The following is a 14,614-nucleotide window of genomic DNA, read 5'->3' on the forward strand; positions in this document are numbered from 1 at the left end:
CATCCTGGCCAATGTGATGAAACCCCGCCTCTACTAAAAATACAAAAATTAGCCAGGCGTGGTGCATACCTGTAGTCCCAGCTACTCAGGAGGCTGAGGCAGGAGAATCGCTTGAACCTGGGAGACGGAGGTTGCAGTGAGCCAAGGTCGTGCCACTGTACTCCAGCCTGGTGACAGAGCAAGACTCCGTCTCAAAAACAAACAAACAAAACCAAACCCAAAAGCCATCCCAGCTTTGGGAAGGCCGGTTGAGAGTCTTTGATGGTGTTAGTGATCTCTGTATGGCCAACACGGATGGAAATGGACTGAAACTGTGTACCTTGGAGCCCCAGTTTTCAAACCTTTTCTTAGCAGTGAAACTTTCCCCCTATATGATTTTTCTCGAGACTCCAGGTGAAGCCCAGTGCATTGTGCTCAGCTGTCTCCTCGGCCTCCAGGACATCTGTCCTCCAGGGTTCCCGGGACTCCAGGGGACACAGATTGAGAACTATGTTCTCAAGAACAACTGCCTCCCAGGTTCACACCAGTGTTTCACTAAACATGTGACCAGACTCCGCCTGAGACCTGTGCCTCACACTTGGCTTCCTGGGCTGTAGCTTTGTCTTGGGTCTGGGATTCGGGAGCATCTTTGGATGTTGTGAGGCCTCTGTTGACATGAGGAAGCCGTCTGGCCAGCCGTGACTCCCGTTCTGCCCTTGTGCAGTGGTTGCTGGTTCTGGGGTCCTCTGAGGGACTGCTGGGTGGGCTGCCAGGCAGAATGTGTGCTGTGGCATTGGGCTTTGTGCTGGGCCCAGTTCCTGTCGAGGGCTGTGGTTGCTGCAGGAGCCCTTGCTTCTGTTTCAACATGACTTTGAAACTGAACATGAGAGGGAGGGAGTGGGCAATGGCCTGGGTTTTCTGAGATAGTTGTTTCCGTCCTCCTCCTGTTGCGTAGGGGGGCTGGCGTGGTTTGTCTGTGTGGCCAGTTCAGTGAGCCGTCTGTGCTCAGTCCAGAGACCACTGGGAGAAGGGCACCGTGGGCTCTCTGGACATTGCATCTGGGAAGCTTAGAACCAGCCCCATCCCTTTAGTTCCAGATGTCTGAGGGAGGGGGCCCAGGGTCAGGGAGAGGCCTGGAGGGCTGGTGTGGGAGCCTGTGAGAGTTGGCTCTGGGGAGTTGAAGGGGAGCCACACTCAGTATGGTGTATGCTATAGGCAGGGGCATTTCTGCTGGCGTCTCCCTTGTGTCAGCCATGCACAGGGGCAGTGGGGTAAAGGAGATGGTGCTGTCAGTGACCTGTGCGTCTGTGATGAGAGCCTGGTGGCTGTGCCGGCTGCTCAGCAGGTATGCAGGGCATGGGCCTTGTCTGCAGGTGCCATTCGTGACAGGCAGGTGCTTTCAGGACTGTGTGCTAAGTGCTAGGGGAAGCACATAGTGCTGAAAGTTCAAGAGGCAAGACCCCCTAACCCAGCCTGCATGCCAGGAGTTGGGGAAGCCTTCTTGGATGAGGTGATACCTGAGTGGAGTTTCAGTGGGCAGCTGAGTTTCCAGTTTGGAGGGTCATGGGAGGGAATGAGCGGGGCTGGCCAGAGCCAGCAGTATAGCACTGGGCAGGTGTCTGCATCCCTGTCCTCCCTCCTCCTGCACTGTGAGCTCTTGGTGAGCTGGGATGTGATGAAGGTCTCAAATGGAGGTGAGGTTTCTGCAGGCCTTTGTGAGTAGCATGGGGCAGTGAGGCTCTTGCTGCAAGCTGTTTGGCCGTAGAGATACCATCCTCTGGCCCTGCCAGTCCAGGAGGACTTCTCCTGTTGGTGACCAGCCACTCTGAGGGTCCATTCAGCTCTGGGCTGGGCAAAATGGACTTGACACTCACTTGAGACTGCGTGGGTTTGAGAAGCAGCTTGCTGTTCTTGGGGTACTGTTCAGAGTTCCAGAAGATGGGAAGTGGCCACACAAGGTAAAAGATGGCCAGCCCACCCTCAGGGTCCAGAAGGACTTCCAGGTGGAAAGAGGACCCTGCATCCCTGCGCTCCCTCCTTTTGTGCTGGGAGCTCTTGCAGGACTGGGCTGGTGTGCGCTGGCAGTCTCGGCCCAGCTCAGAGCAAATGGTCAGTCAGTGTATGCTGACAGCACTTGCTGCTGACCAGGGAGTGGCCACTGCCTCTCAGTCCTGCCCGCTTGAAGGAAGCTGACAAGACGCTTGTGTTCAGGGCTGGCACATTCCGTGTGGACGGTGTTCTGCTGTGTATTTTTTTTCCTTCCGATTTATGACAAAATAAAGTTCTGTCATATAGGTAGTACTGTACGTGCTCTTTGTAAAAAGCTTAGAAAACAGACAAGTAGCACGAGAAAAGACCCACCCGTCAGCCCAGCAACCCAGAGACAATCGCTGTTAACGTTTGTAGTATTTCCTTTCAGTTCTCGAGTGAATAGTTTTTGTTTTATGCCATTGTGGTTGTGGCCATATATACAATTGCGTATCCTGCCTTTTTTCTCTCCCACCTAACATTATAGCACAAACATAACCGGTTATTATAGTAAAGGGGTATTCCAGAACGTTTCCGTAAAAGCTGCCGCCCGGCCTCTTCTTGGGAAAGTAGCCCCGAAGGTCCTGAGGGCTTGGAATGAAGTGGGACACACGTCGTTCCTCACTCTGACTGGGGTGCTGTGTGGGTGGGCCTCCCTCTCACCTGTGGCTTTTTGATAGACACATCAAGGTCGTGCATTCTGGCTCTGGGTTTTGTTTGCCAGGAGATGGCTCTGTGCCCCTAACTGTCCCCTTCTTCTCTGCGGCACACTGGAGCAGTGACAGTCTGGAAGGCCAGGCCTTTCCTAAAGAGCATGGGCCGTGTCACTAGGATGCTCAAGTTGACCTCTGAAAACCAGGGGAGGCAAAGGGTCCTTGACCTTTTCCTGAGCAGGGCATAGGTCAGCAAGTGGGTGGAAACCAGTGTGGCTGAGATCCCATCCCACCACCGGCGTCTAAGGCAGATTCTGCGCCTTCCTGGCTTACCGCATTGGACTCTTCTGGGATTGGGGCCCTGGAATCTGCATTTTCTTTTCTTTTTTTTTTTTTTTGGAGACAGAGTTTTGCTCTGCCACCCAGGCTGGAGTGCAGTGGCGCGATCTCAGCTCACTGCAAGCTCCGCCTCCCTGGTTCATGCCATTCTCCTGCCTCAGCCTCCCGAGTAGCTGGGACTACAGGCGCCCGCCGCCACCCTTGGCTAATTTTTTTGTATTTTTAGTAGAGACGGGGTTTCACCGTGTTAACCAGGATGGTCTCGATCTCCTGACCTCATGATCCACCCGCCTCAGCCCTCCCAAAGTGCTGGGATTACAGGCATGAGCCACCGCGCCCGGCCAAGGAATCTGCATTTTCAAAAGTTTCCCAGCTTCTTGAATCTCACCATTCCAACAGGATTGAGAATCAGTGGGGGAGAGTGGTGGTTCTCAAAAGTGTGGTCCCCAGATCTGCAGCCTCGCTGGGAGCTTGTTAGAGATGCAGATTGTTGGGCCTGTGTGTTAAGTTGAGAGTCTGTATTTTAACAGGCCCCCAGGTGATTCTGACGCACATGCCCATGGGAACCACTGGAACCAATGGGTTAGAACATTTCTGGTGATTTCTAGAAGAGTCACGTTGAGCTGGATCTCCTGGGCAGAGGGAGCTCAGTTCTCACCAGGTGACCCTTCTCCATCACATACACCAGATGCACGTCTCATCGCCCCAGGACAGGAAGGCAGGGTCTCAGACTGGAGGAGGGGAAAGAGAGGGTGCGGTGACCAGGAGGTTACCAGAGGGAGCAGGGGGTGTTGAGGGAGTAGCTGGGAAGGGGCAGAGAAAGCCAGAGTAGGACAAAGCCTTGGAGAGAGAGCACCTGGGTCAGTCTCTGCATTTTGTAGAAGAAAAGGCTGGCCTGTCCAAGGTGGGGACACCGGCTTTAGGACAGCACCCTCAAATGGGACATCTGCTGAGCAGCCTGGAGGACAGCCAGGGCTGGGCCAGAGCCCCACGTTGCCTCAGCCTGGCTGGGCATGGTTACCCTGTGTCCTCCGATGCTTGTTTTACTCATTCAACAGCGAACCTCCTTTTCATCTGGCTTTTTAAAAATTTAATTTAATTTTTTGAGATAGGGTCTGTCTCTGTCGCCCAGGCTAGAGTATAGTGGTATAGTCTTAGCTCACTGCAACCTCCCCCTCCACTGGGCTCAGGCGATCCTCCTACCTCAGCCTCCCGAGTAGCTGGGACCACCCGTGGGCACCACCACGCCTGGCTACTTTTTGTATTTTTGGTAGAGGCAGGGTTTCACTATGTTGGCCAGGCTGTCCTCAAACTTGGGAGCTCAAGCAGTCCTCCTGCCTTGGCCTCCCAAAGTGCTGGGTTTATAGGCATGAGCCTGCAAGGCTCACGGCATCTGGCCTGGCTTCTTTTAAAATTAAATTTTGGATTTATGTAATGGTTCACTTTTTCCACTAAGAATCTCGAATATTTACATTAAATGCAGATAGTGGAGTCAGGCTGAAAGTGAGGCTGTTCCAGCAGAAGTCTGCCCTGTGCAGCAGCGGCTGGCCTGTCTGTGCTCTGGGGTTGTGCCTGGCATCTCATCCCCATTCCCTGCCCTGGACACCTTCAGTCCGGTGCCTTGTCCGGAAAGGGCCTCATTGTCATGTGAAGTTTCCGAGGTTTCTTTGGCTTTGTGTGGTGGGAAGCACTTCAGATGGTGGCCTGGATACATTCCCTGTGTGTTATTGGAGACGTATGTCTTTGTCATCGAGTCCACACGTGGATATCTCGTCCAGTGAGATCGGGACCCTTGGATGGATGTGGGGACTTACCCATAGGACTCACTCTGAAATGAGGAATTTGCTGTTTCTTCACGCGCCTCTCCTCGCCAGGTGCAGAGGCTGCAAGGCTGGGGTCCCACCGTCTCTCTGGGCGGGCTGCTGTCCTTCTCTGAGCCTCCTGAGTGCCCTCCTTCAAGCGAAGGGGTTGGGCCTGAAATGCTACAGTTGCATGGTGACCAGAAACTGCGAGATTTAGAGGAGATTTAGAGTTTACGATCAGCTCAAGGAAGTTTAGCTTTCTGGATTCCTTGAGCTCGGCTCTCTGACTTCTGGCCTCTAGCATGGGCACAAGGCCAGAAGTTTCCTTATCTCAAGTGAAACAGCCGAATAAATACAGCCCGGGTGCCTTAGCTTCTCCCAGGCCTTTTCTTTTTCCTTTATTGCTTTGAAGAATTAAAAATAAAACAGTACAAGTGGTCATAATGAACACTCACATACCTGTCGTTCAAAATAAATATGAACAGATGGTTCTATTTTTTCATATTTGCTTGAGACCTTTTACTTTTTTTAAGAAATAAAAATTTTCTGTTGAGATAGACGTTCCCAGCAGCCACTACTAAGCCCTGTTGTCCTCTCCCTTCCTGGGGTTAACACCTCTCATTAATTTGGTGGTATCTACTTAACACTTTTATCCGCTTGCTGTGTATATGTGTGTGTGTTGTATATATATGCGTGTGTGCACACTATACACACTTGTGTACACACACAGAGCTTTGTGTGATCTTTAGACGAGACTTCCATAAATGGCAGCACACTGCCGGTAACGTCTTCCTCTGCCCAGCCTTGTTTCTGAGATGTCAGCCTCTGTGGTAGTTGTATTAGATAAGCATGCTCTGTTTACTAGAAATTAGGATTATCTTGAAGAAATGTGGACATTTTGTTTGAAGAAGGAAAATCTTTTAATTTGTGTTTTTTTGTTTTTTGTTGTTGTTGCCATTTGAGACAGTCTTGCTCTGTTTCCCAGGCCGAAGTGCAGTGGTATGATCATAGCTCACTGCAGCCTCAACCTCTCAGGCTCAAGCAGTTCTCCCACCTCAGCCTCCTGAGTAGCTGGGATCACAGGTGTGCGCCACCGCGTCTGGCTACTTTTTTTGATTTTTAGTAGAAGCAAGGTCTCGCTAAGTTGCCCAGGCTGGTCTCAAACTCCTGGGCTCAAGCGATCCTCCCACCTCACCCTCTCAAAGTGTTGGGATTACAGGCGTGAGCCACCACGGAAAATCTTTTGTCAAAAGCAGGAATAGAAGGAAATGTCCATTTGACATTGTTGATGGAAAGAATACATTAAACTTGTGGCTCTGTCTCATTTGTGTGGTCTAGAGGGTTTAGTCCGCTTAACTGCTTTGATGGGCCGGGACAGAATTCAAGGGAACTTAAAGTCCACTCAGGCCATGGCTACTGGTACAAGAGGCATTTGCTTTAGGAGTAATAATACGTTGTATAGAATTTGCAGAGGAGAAATTAGTTTCTCCACTTTTGACTTCAAAGGTTAAAGAGGAGGGCCATATTTTTTATTTTGTAGCTCATGTCCACATTGTGAGGAAATTAAAAATAACATTTTTGATTATAAAATTATTTTCTGGCCGGGTGCGGTGGCTCACGCCTGTAATCCCAGCACTTTGGGAGGTCGAGGCGGGCGGATCATGAGGTCAGATCGAGACCATCCTGGCTAACATGGTGAAACCCCGTCTCTACTAAAAATACAAAAAAATTAGCCTGGTGTGGTGGTGGGCAACTGTAGTCCCAGCTACTCGGGAGGCTGAGGCAGGAGAATGGCATGAACCTGGGAGGTGGAGGTTGCAGTGAGCCGAGTTCGCACCACCGCACTCCAGCCTGGGGGACATAGTGAGACTCCGTCTCAAAAAAAAATATATATGTGTATGTGTGTGTGTGTGTGTGTGTGTGTATATATATATATACATATATATAGAAATATTTTCTTACTATGGATTAGGAAATAGAAAGAAAGTTAAGTTCACCTGTTATCTCAACACCTAGGGATACCACTGCCAGCATTTTGGTATTTGTGCTTGCTTTGTGTGTGTGTGTGTTTCTAAAGTGTGGCTCATATCATTATACTGTTTGTAGCCTGCCTTTTTTTCATTTACCATGCAGTGAGCAAGCTTTTCCCCGCCATTAAATACTCTTTCATAATATGAATTTTGGTGTCTGTGTAACATTTTATCGTGTGGGTGTAACTACTATCATTGTCTCAGAATTATAAACCATACCACTGTGAACATACTTGGTACATAAGTCATTCAACAAATGTTCTTATTTCCTTAGCAGGGAGTTCCTAGGTCAAAGGACATGAATACTTTGAGAATTTTTGCTACTTACTGCCAAAATAGCCTTATTTATAGGTTTTTTCCTTTTTCTTTGGTCAGTTGCCCATTTGTGTTCTTCACCCTTTGTGATTGTGTTGGTTAAAATGCAGCTATTTTAACAAATTGCTATTGCATGCTGAAGATTCTCAAGTCCCTGCCAGGCGGCGAGGTCCTGAGGTTGTGTTTGCAATGTCTGGGCGGACTTCATTTGTGTTGGAGGATCTTGAGTGCCTTTTGGGGATCTCTCCAGCAGGACTGCCTGAGGGAATCGTAGTGGGGTTAGAGAACAAGGCAGTCATTAGGGGCAGGGCCTGGCTGTGGCCGGGGGTCCAGCTCAGGCCTGGGCTCCAGCTCAGGCCTGGGCTCCGTCCCCGTGTCGGCAGCAGGAGCTTTTGTGGACCTGACCATCCAGAGGTCACAGTCAGCTTCCGTGTGAAGGTTTGCAGTCCATTCAAAATTCAAGAGCGAACTCTCCAGACTGCTGGGAGATGTGCCTGAGGAGGGCAGTGGTTTGCGGGGGGTCCCCCGTCCTCCTCCCGTCCCGCATTCCCTAGCTAGAGCTTGTATAATAGAAGAAGGAAATGCAGGATGTGGAAGCTCTGGTGGCCCGGAGGTGGGTAGGACTTGCCAGGTTACCGGCTCTTCCTCTTTCTGTTTCTCTTTCTTGTCCTCTCCATGCCTGAGATGCTCACGTTTTGTTGGGTGGGAGAGTGGCGAGGTAAATCAGCTGCAATAACACCTGTGTATGCAGGACGTGGGATGTGGCCAGACACAGGCCCGGGGAGCAGGGATCCTGGAGAGCTTTCTCGGGAGAAATGTCTGCCTGTGGCTGGCGGGGTTGACTGGCAGAGAAGGGTGTCCTCTGGGAAGAGCAGCACCTGCAGAGCTTTGGAGACATAAAGCAGCCTGAAGGTTGGGGCATCTCTTGGGGGTATGGGGGTGAGGCTCCAGGCCGTGCTTAGGAACCTGAACTCTTTTTGTTTGTTTTTTTTTTGAGACAGAGTAAGACTCTGTCACCCAGGCTGGAGTGCAGTGGCGCGATCTCGGCTCGCCGCAACCTCTGCCTCCCGGGTTCATGTGATTCTCTCGCCTCAGCCTCCTGAGTAGCTGGGATTACAGGCACCCGCCACCATGCCCGGCAAATTTTTTGTATTTTTAGTAGAGATGGGGTTTCACCATGTTGGCCAGGCTGGTCTTGAACTCCTGACCTCAGGTGATCCACCCGCCTTGGCCTCCCAAAGTGCTGGGATTACAGGCGTGAGCCACCAAGCCTGGCCTAGGAACCTGAACTTCTAAAAGAGAGAGCTTAGGAAAGAAAACTGCTCCCATTTGGAGAATGCACAGGTGTTGGGAGGGGTTGACAGGTTGCAGGGCCCTGGACTGAGGCCACGCAGCAGAGAGAAGGACGAGCTCTAGGAGACTCCATGGGGATCCAGCCCAGATGTGGGAATCCAGGGGTGAGGGGTCCCTGGGTTCCTGGTGTGACTTGGGGGTGGGGCATTGGTGCTGCTCTCTGGGTGGGCCTGGGGCTCTGGGTGAGGAGAAGTGGGCTTAGTGGGGAGCACCAGGGCTGAGGACCTGGTGATGTGCTGAACGCCCAAACCTCTTGGGAGGCAGGTTTGGTTTCTGTAAGCTGTTAGAGTGCCATTTGGACTTGTTTTCCTTTCTTTTCTCTCCTTTTTGTTGTCAGAAGAAATGCTGTCCAGGCATATCAGATAGCAGCGAGGAACTGTGGGACTCAGATCTGTGCCCAAATCAAAAGGCTGAGAGATGAATGGGAGGGAGCTTGACCTTTACTGAGTGCCCGTGCTGGGGGCTTTAGAGCCTCGTCATTTTTCACTGTTACCTCAGTATTATAAAGAAGAAATTACCGTCTCCATTCTATAGATTAGGAAACCAAGGCTCATGAAGCAAGATCAGGAAACAGCCCCAGAAAGCTGCAAGTTTTCTTCATCATCGGCTGCTTGGAGAAGCTTCTTTCTAAAAGCCAGGGCTTCTAGAATCATGTAGGGAGGTAACTTGCTGCAGGTGGACCTGCTGCCCTGTAAAGGCTGGCAGGGCCAGTCAGGATGTGCACCCGCAGTGGGGTGGGGGTGCTGCGTGTGGTGTGCCCCCCAGCCGGGAGTGTGGGCTCCCATGATAACCCAGCGTCACACCAGCCTGGAGCCCAGAGGAAGGGACTGGGTTGCTTCAGGCCCCTCTGAAACTTCCGGGGTTGGGCGGAGGGTGGAACAGGGAGCAGCTGGCCTCAGACTTCACCCCTCACCCCAGAGCGGCAGGAAGCAGAGATTCAGGGCTAATTGCAGGGGTTGCAGAGGGCGAAAGGTGGGTTTGATGTAATTAGCAGAGTTGGAGTTCAGCCAGGGCAAGGAGATGGAGAGAGTGTGTGTGTGGTGTGTGTGTGTATGAGTGTGAGTGTGTGTATGTGTGAGTGTGTGTGTGTACACAGTCTTTCTGTTCTCTGAGGGTTCCTTCTCTAGGACTTGAGTCAAGACCTTGATGTGCTGGGGCTTTTCTCCTATTTCCGGAGCGGCCATCCTTTCCTCTGCATTTGCAGGAAGGAGGTTTGGCTGAGTCTTGCTTTCGCTCTTGGTGTTGGATATGCCACCCAGGCCCCTGTGGCTGTCCCCTTGCCTGGGCCTGTTGGGCACAGCACCGAGCCCAGATGCTCAGAACGTGCAGCCTCACAGGGTCTGCTTGGAGACCTGCCCACCTCCGGACATTGACACATCGGGACTTCCCCCAGGCCCCTCTCCCTCCCCTATTGGTGTTTGTTCCAGAATCATGTTTCTGATACAGGTTATCTTACCATGTCAAGTATTGACTGTTTCACCGTTTGCTCAAGTTTTTTTCTTTCTTTTGTTTTCTTTTCTTTTCTTTTCTTTTCTGTTCTTTTCTTTTCTTTCTTGGTCTTGCCCTGTGTAGCCCAGGCTGGAATGCGGTGGTGCGATCACGGCTTACTGCAGCCTCGACCTTGATCTGCCAGGCTCAAGCAAACCTCCTGCCTCAGCCCCCCGAGTAGCTGGGACTACAAGCATGCACCACCACTTCTGGCTAATTTACGTTTCTGATTTTTTGTAGAGATGGAGTCTCCCTGTGTTGCCCAGGCTGGTCTCGAACTCCCGAAGTTGTTTCTTAATTCACGGCCATTTATTTACAGAGATGTGTGTTTATGAGCCCATCTTGGGAGCACAAAGTAAGCAACAAAGCTTTTGGGAGTGGAAGCTGAGTGATCCCCTGATCGGAGGGCAAGGGGTTTGAATTTGTGCTTCCAGAAAAATTGTGGCTGAAACGATGAATGTTAAGCTTGCAGAAGCTGAGAGTGAGCCGTGCTTGGTGTTCCCGGTGCTTGTCGGGCTCATTCTTAGTTAGGTCTCGTGCAGCTCCGGTTGAAAGCTGCGCTTGTGGGTGATGAGTGAGTGTTGTGGGAATCGAGTGATGCGGGCGTGAATGAAGGTTGGAAACACAGCTCACTTTATGGACATACCCTAAACGCCAGAGTGGGAGGAAGTGGCAGGAGGAACCAGTTCCTTTTGTGACAGAAGGAGAGAAATGGATTTCTCAAGTCGTTAAAAAGAAAAAACAGAGGTTTCTCCTTTGCCTTGGGTTTGGTGTTAAATGCCAGGATCAGCATGTTTGATATTCTCACTGGTTTGTCAAAAGGAGTTTCTGAAGAAGAACTTGCCCAGGCAGGCTCTGCCTCTCCATGAAGCCGGCTGCGTGGCTCCCCTCCAGGGCTCATAACAGTTTTTGTTATTCAGCTCTTCTTTTGGGAACGGCAGAGATTCTCTACTGCTTCGCCTTGGCGTCCAGGGCCCTTTGATCCTTCACGATATAATTGTCGCGATATAATTTGTCATCTTATTTTTCTAGTAATGAGAGGAATGTCGAGGGAAGGAGGATGAGGAAGTGCTGGTCTTCAATTGGTGGCTTCAGCCAGTACTGTAAAAGTTGAAGGGGCCACACTGTGTACCCCCAGTTCTGAGTTGGTGGTATTTAGTGGGGAGGCAGAGATTTCTGATAAAGAGTCAAGGCTGCCACGTTCCACTGTGAGGGTTCTGTTGGTTTGGGATTGGGTTTCGGGGAGGCTAAGGGTTGAGGGGTGGTAATTCTACATGTAGGGGCATTCTGTAGGGGAAGAGATGGGGCACACTGCAGCTCCAGGGAGAAGCCTCCTGTTGCTTCCCTTAGCTGCAGCTGGACAATCCTGGCCTGGGGTCTGGTGGCCTGGGGAGGGAGCAGGCAGGTTTGCCTTCTCGGCTGGGGGACGAGGTTAGCCACTGCCTGGTGGAAGTGGGTGAGCCAGCTCTGTGGGGTGACTTCTTTGGTTACTTGAAGGCCAGAAAAGTGAAGCCAGAGAACAAGGTGGGGTGGGAGGTGGGAAGGCAGGAATGACGAGAGCTCTGCCACTGTGTCAGCTTGGGTCCCTGAATGCTTTCCCTGGTCCAGAAGCTTGTGTTCATTGTTCCCAGCAGTGTGACTTAAGGTGCATCGTCCAACCTCACCTGTAGAGCAGGGGTAAAAATTACCTTATAGGTGGTCGTGAGTCTCAAATGAGATCACAAAACGTTTCTTGAATCAGTGAATAATAATAGCAACAGCTGTGGGTCCCAGGCTGACTCTGCAGGGGACGCACTTGTTCACCTGTATTCTGCAGGCGGAGGGGGCAGTTACTTGCAGATAGGGGTCTTGGAAGGCAGGAGACACAAATCCAAATAGAAATGGAAAAACAATCAAGAGCCTCACCATCTGCAGAGGCACAAGGTCGAATGGCGGGTTCCTTTGAGTGCACCCCTCAGATTTGTGGCCTTGGGTAAGGTACTTCATCTCGAGAGTCTTTCTTATTTGAAAAGTGGAGATATTAATAGCGCCGGCCTGGGAGGGTTGTAGGAGGGGTTCTACAAAGGCCTTGTACTCAGGGGACATGTGGGTGGGAAGGGAGGATGCCCACCCATCTGGCAGAGGGGTGGCAGGCAGGCCCCCGCCCCAAGCCCCCTCCCCTGGCCGCTCTGTGTTCATCTGTTACTGAGCGGATTATCCAAGGACCCCTCCCGGAGTAATGCGCTCTGATTCATTTGGATTAGTCTCATGCGTGTGCACGTGTGCCTGTCTCTAGCCTTGCACGTTTTTCTCCTGTATGATCGTTTTATTTTAAGCCGAGTGACTTACACATATTATCTCATCAAAGGAAGCCTCACGATTTTATCCCTCACCAGCAATAGAATTCCTTAAAAGCAGGCACTGAATCTTTTTGTTTGTCTGTCACCGCACCAGCATGGAAATGTGTCTGCCGTCAGTCAGCATGTGTTAATGACAAGATACATAACGATAGAGTCTACCATTAAGTGGTGTAAATAATTCAGAGAATAAGTCATTACAGTCAGGGAACATGGTGTCGCACCAGGCCTGGGTGGGGAATCCTGTCTCTAGGTTAAAATGACCCTGCAAAGTGCCCCCGACCTGCTGCCCTTTCTAGACTGTTGAGTAATTAGAGGATGGGGCCTGCCTTGTTCCTCTGTGTCCCTGACACATGGCAGGGACCCAGGCCCTGACTGTTTAGGGGGTAAATGGGTAAACCGGTATGGAGGTGCAATGCAGTAAGGGGGCTGGGCTGGAGCTTAGGGCTCCCCTACTGTTTTCACGCAGACCTGTGGGCTTTTCATGTGGTGTTTGCTTTGTTGATGGAAATGCCATATGTCAGGTACTGGGAGGCTCAGTCCCTGGGGCGTGGAAATTAAATTGATTGTTTTCAACTTTGTCTAGCCAGCTTGGCTCCCCTGAGCGTTCTAAGGTTTAGGCTGAATGACTTTAAAATTTTAAGGCTAAAATTTTTGCCTCCTTTCCAAACCTTAATAACCAGACAGGCTCACCTTCTGCCCAGCAAGTCAGATTTACGTGCCTTTAAAGTGTGGAATTGTGACTACTTAAAGGACAGAAACTCCGGAGCAGCTGGCACTTTTTGTGCTCAGTTGGTCTTCTAGCACCCTGTTTTTAGGGTGAGAATTTGTGGCATTCACATTTTATGGAGTAGAGCTCATGAAGTTGATTTCTTTTCTTTTTTTGAGACGGAGTCTCGCTCTGTCACCCAGGCTGGAGTGCAGTGGCGCGATCTCAGCTCATTGCAACCTCTGTCTCCCAGGTTCAAGCAATTCTCCTGCCTCAGCCTCCTGAGTAGCTGGGATTACAGGCATGGGCCACCATGCCCGGCTAATTTTGTATTTTTTAGTAGAGACGGGGTTTCACCACCGTTGGTCAGGCTGGGAAGTTGAATATTTCAGACGGAAATGGACTAAGTTGCAGAGGCGAGTATCCCAAGCTTAGATGCCAGAAGAAAGCAGCGTTGGTGGTTTCTGAGAACTCTGGGCTATTTTGATAACCACTTGGGGCAGTTAATCCAAAACAGGTTGTCCAGACCTTCAGAGGGAGCCAGATGGGGGCTGAGGTGTGGGCCATCTGGGAAGGTGCTTCTGTCTGTACCCCTTCTCCTACCTTACCCTTGTTGCTTCCTTCGGGAGGTAGAATTCGCTCAGGTTGCCTCTGCCTCATCTGCCCCTCTGCCTGCAGGGCTGGGGGGTTAGGGGGTGGGGGGGCGCTCCCATCCTGCTTGCAGACAGAACAGCTGGCACCTGGACCTGCCATCTCCCAGCTCAGCCTCTCCCGGGGCGGCTCCTCTTGTCCTCCAGGGCCGCCCTGACACTGGTGTGACCTAGGGCAAGCGGCCCTCCTAGCCTGTTGCTCTTTTGTCAGATGGGGGTGATGACTGCACTTCCCTCCCTGGGTTGCAGCGATTCCAAGAGAGCCAGTGAGCGATTGGTGCCTGGGAAATGCCCAGCCTAGTGCCCGGTGCCCATGGACTGTTTCCAGGAGCAGACTCCAGTACTGTCTCTCCCTCTCCCGCTCCCTCACACGTCCTGCCCTTGCAGTTTCTCCTGCCCCAGTACCTTTCCTTTTTCCCTGTGTGAGGCCTTGAGGACTCTCTGGAATTTAACATCATTATCGCCGTCATCACACCCCTGGCCCTGACTTGTTTTCTCTGTGTCCCACCCCACATTGCAGACTCACTCAGGGCGGGGACTCCGGCAGCCTCTGCCTCTCCCAGGAAGCGCAGTGAGGGGGCTCAGTGAGAGTGAGGGGTGCAGTGAGAGTGAGGGGTACAGTGAGGGGGCTCAGTGAGGGGTACAGTGAGAGTGAGGGGTGCAGTGAGGGGGCTTAGTGAGAGTGAGGGGCACGGTGAGAGTGAGGCGCCCAGTGAGGGGGCTCAGTGAGAGTGAGGGGTGCAGTGAGAGGAGGGGTGCAGTGAGAGTGAGGGGCACGGTGAGAGTGAGGGGTTGCAGTGAGGGGCCGCCATTGCTGGGGTCTCTGGTGCTGCCTCCAAGAACTCCAAAGGGCCAGGTCCTGGGGCTGGGCTGGGCTCTAAAATGTTCCTCCTTTTATGCATCGCTGGTATGGAAACCCTGGGTCATTATCG

At 51.6% G+C, this 14,614-nt stretch overlaps 1 protein-coding gene across 7 annotated transcripts in view; it reads left to right on the forward strand.

Annotated features, from left to right (window-relative positions):
• CCDC88C (coiled-coil domain containing 88C) overlaps positions 1 to 14,614 on the forward strand; it is a 146,117-nt gene that overhangs the window by 9,839 nt on the left and 121,664 nt on the right. The window lies entirely within an intron of this gene.

The sequence above is a fragment of the Hylobates moloch genome, unplaced genomic scaffold (genome assembly GCF_009828535.3).
Source record: "Hylobates moloch isolate HMO894 unplaced genomic scaffold, HMol_V3 SCAFFOLD_16, whole genome shotgun sequence".
NCBI classification, from domain to species: Eukaryota; Metazoa; Chordata; class Mammalia; order Primates; family Hylobatidae; genus Hylobates; species Hylobates moloch.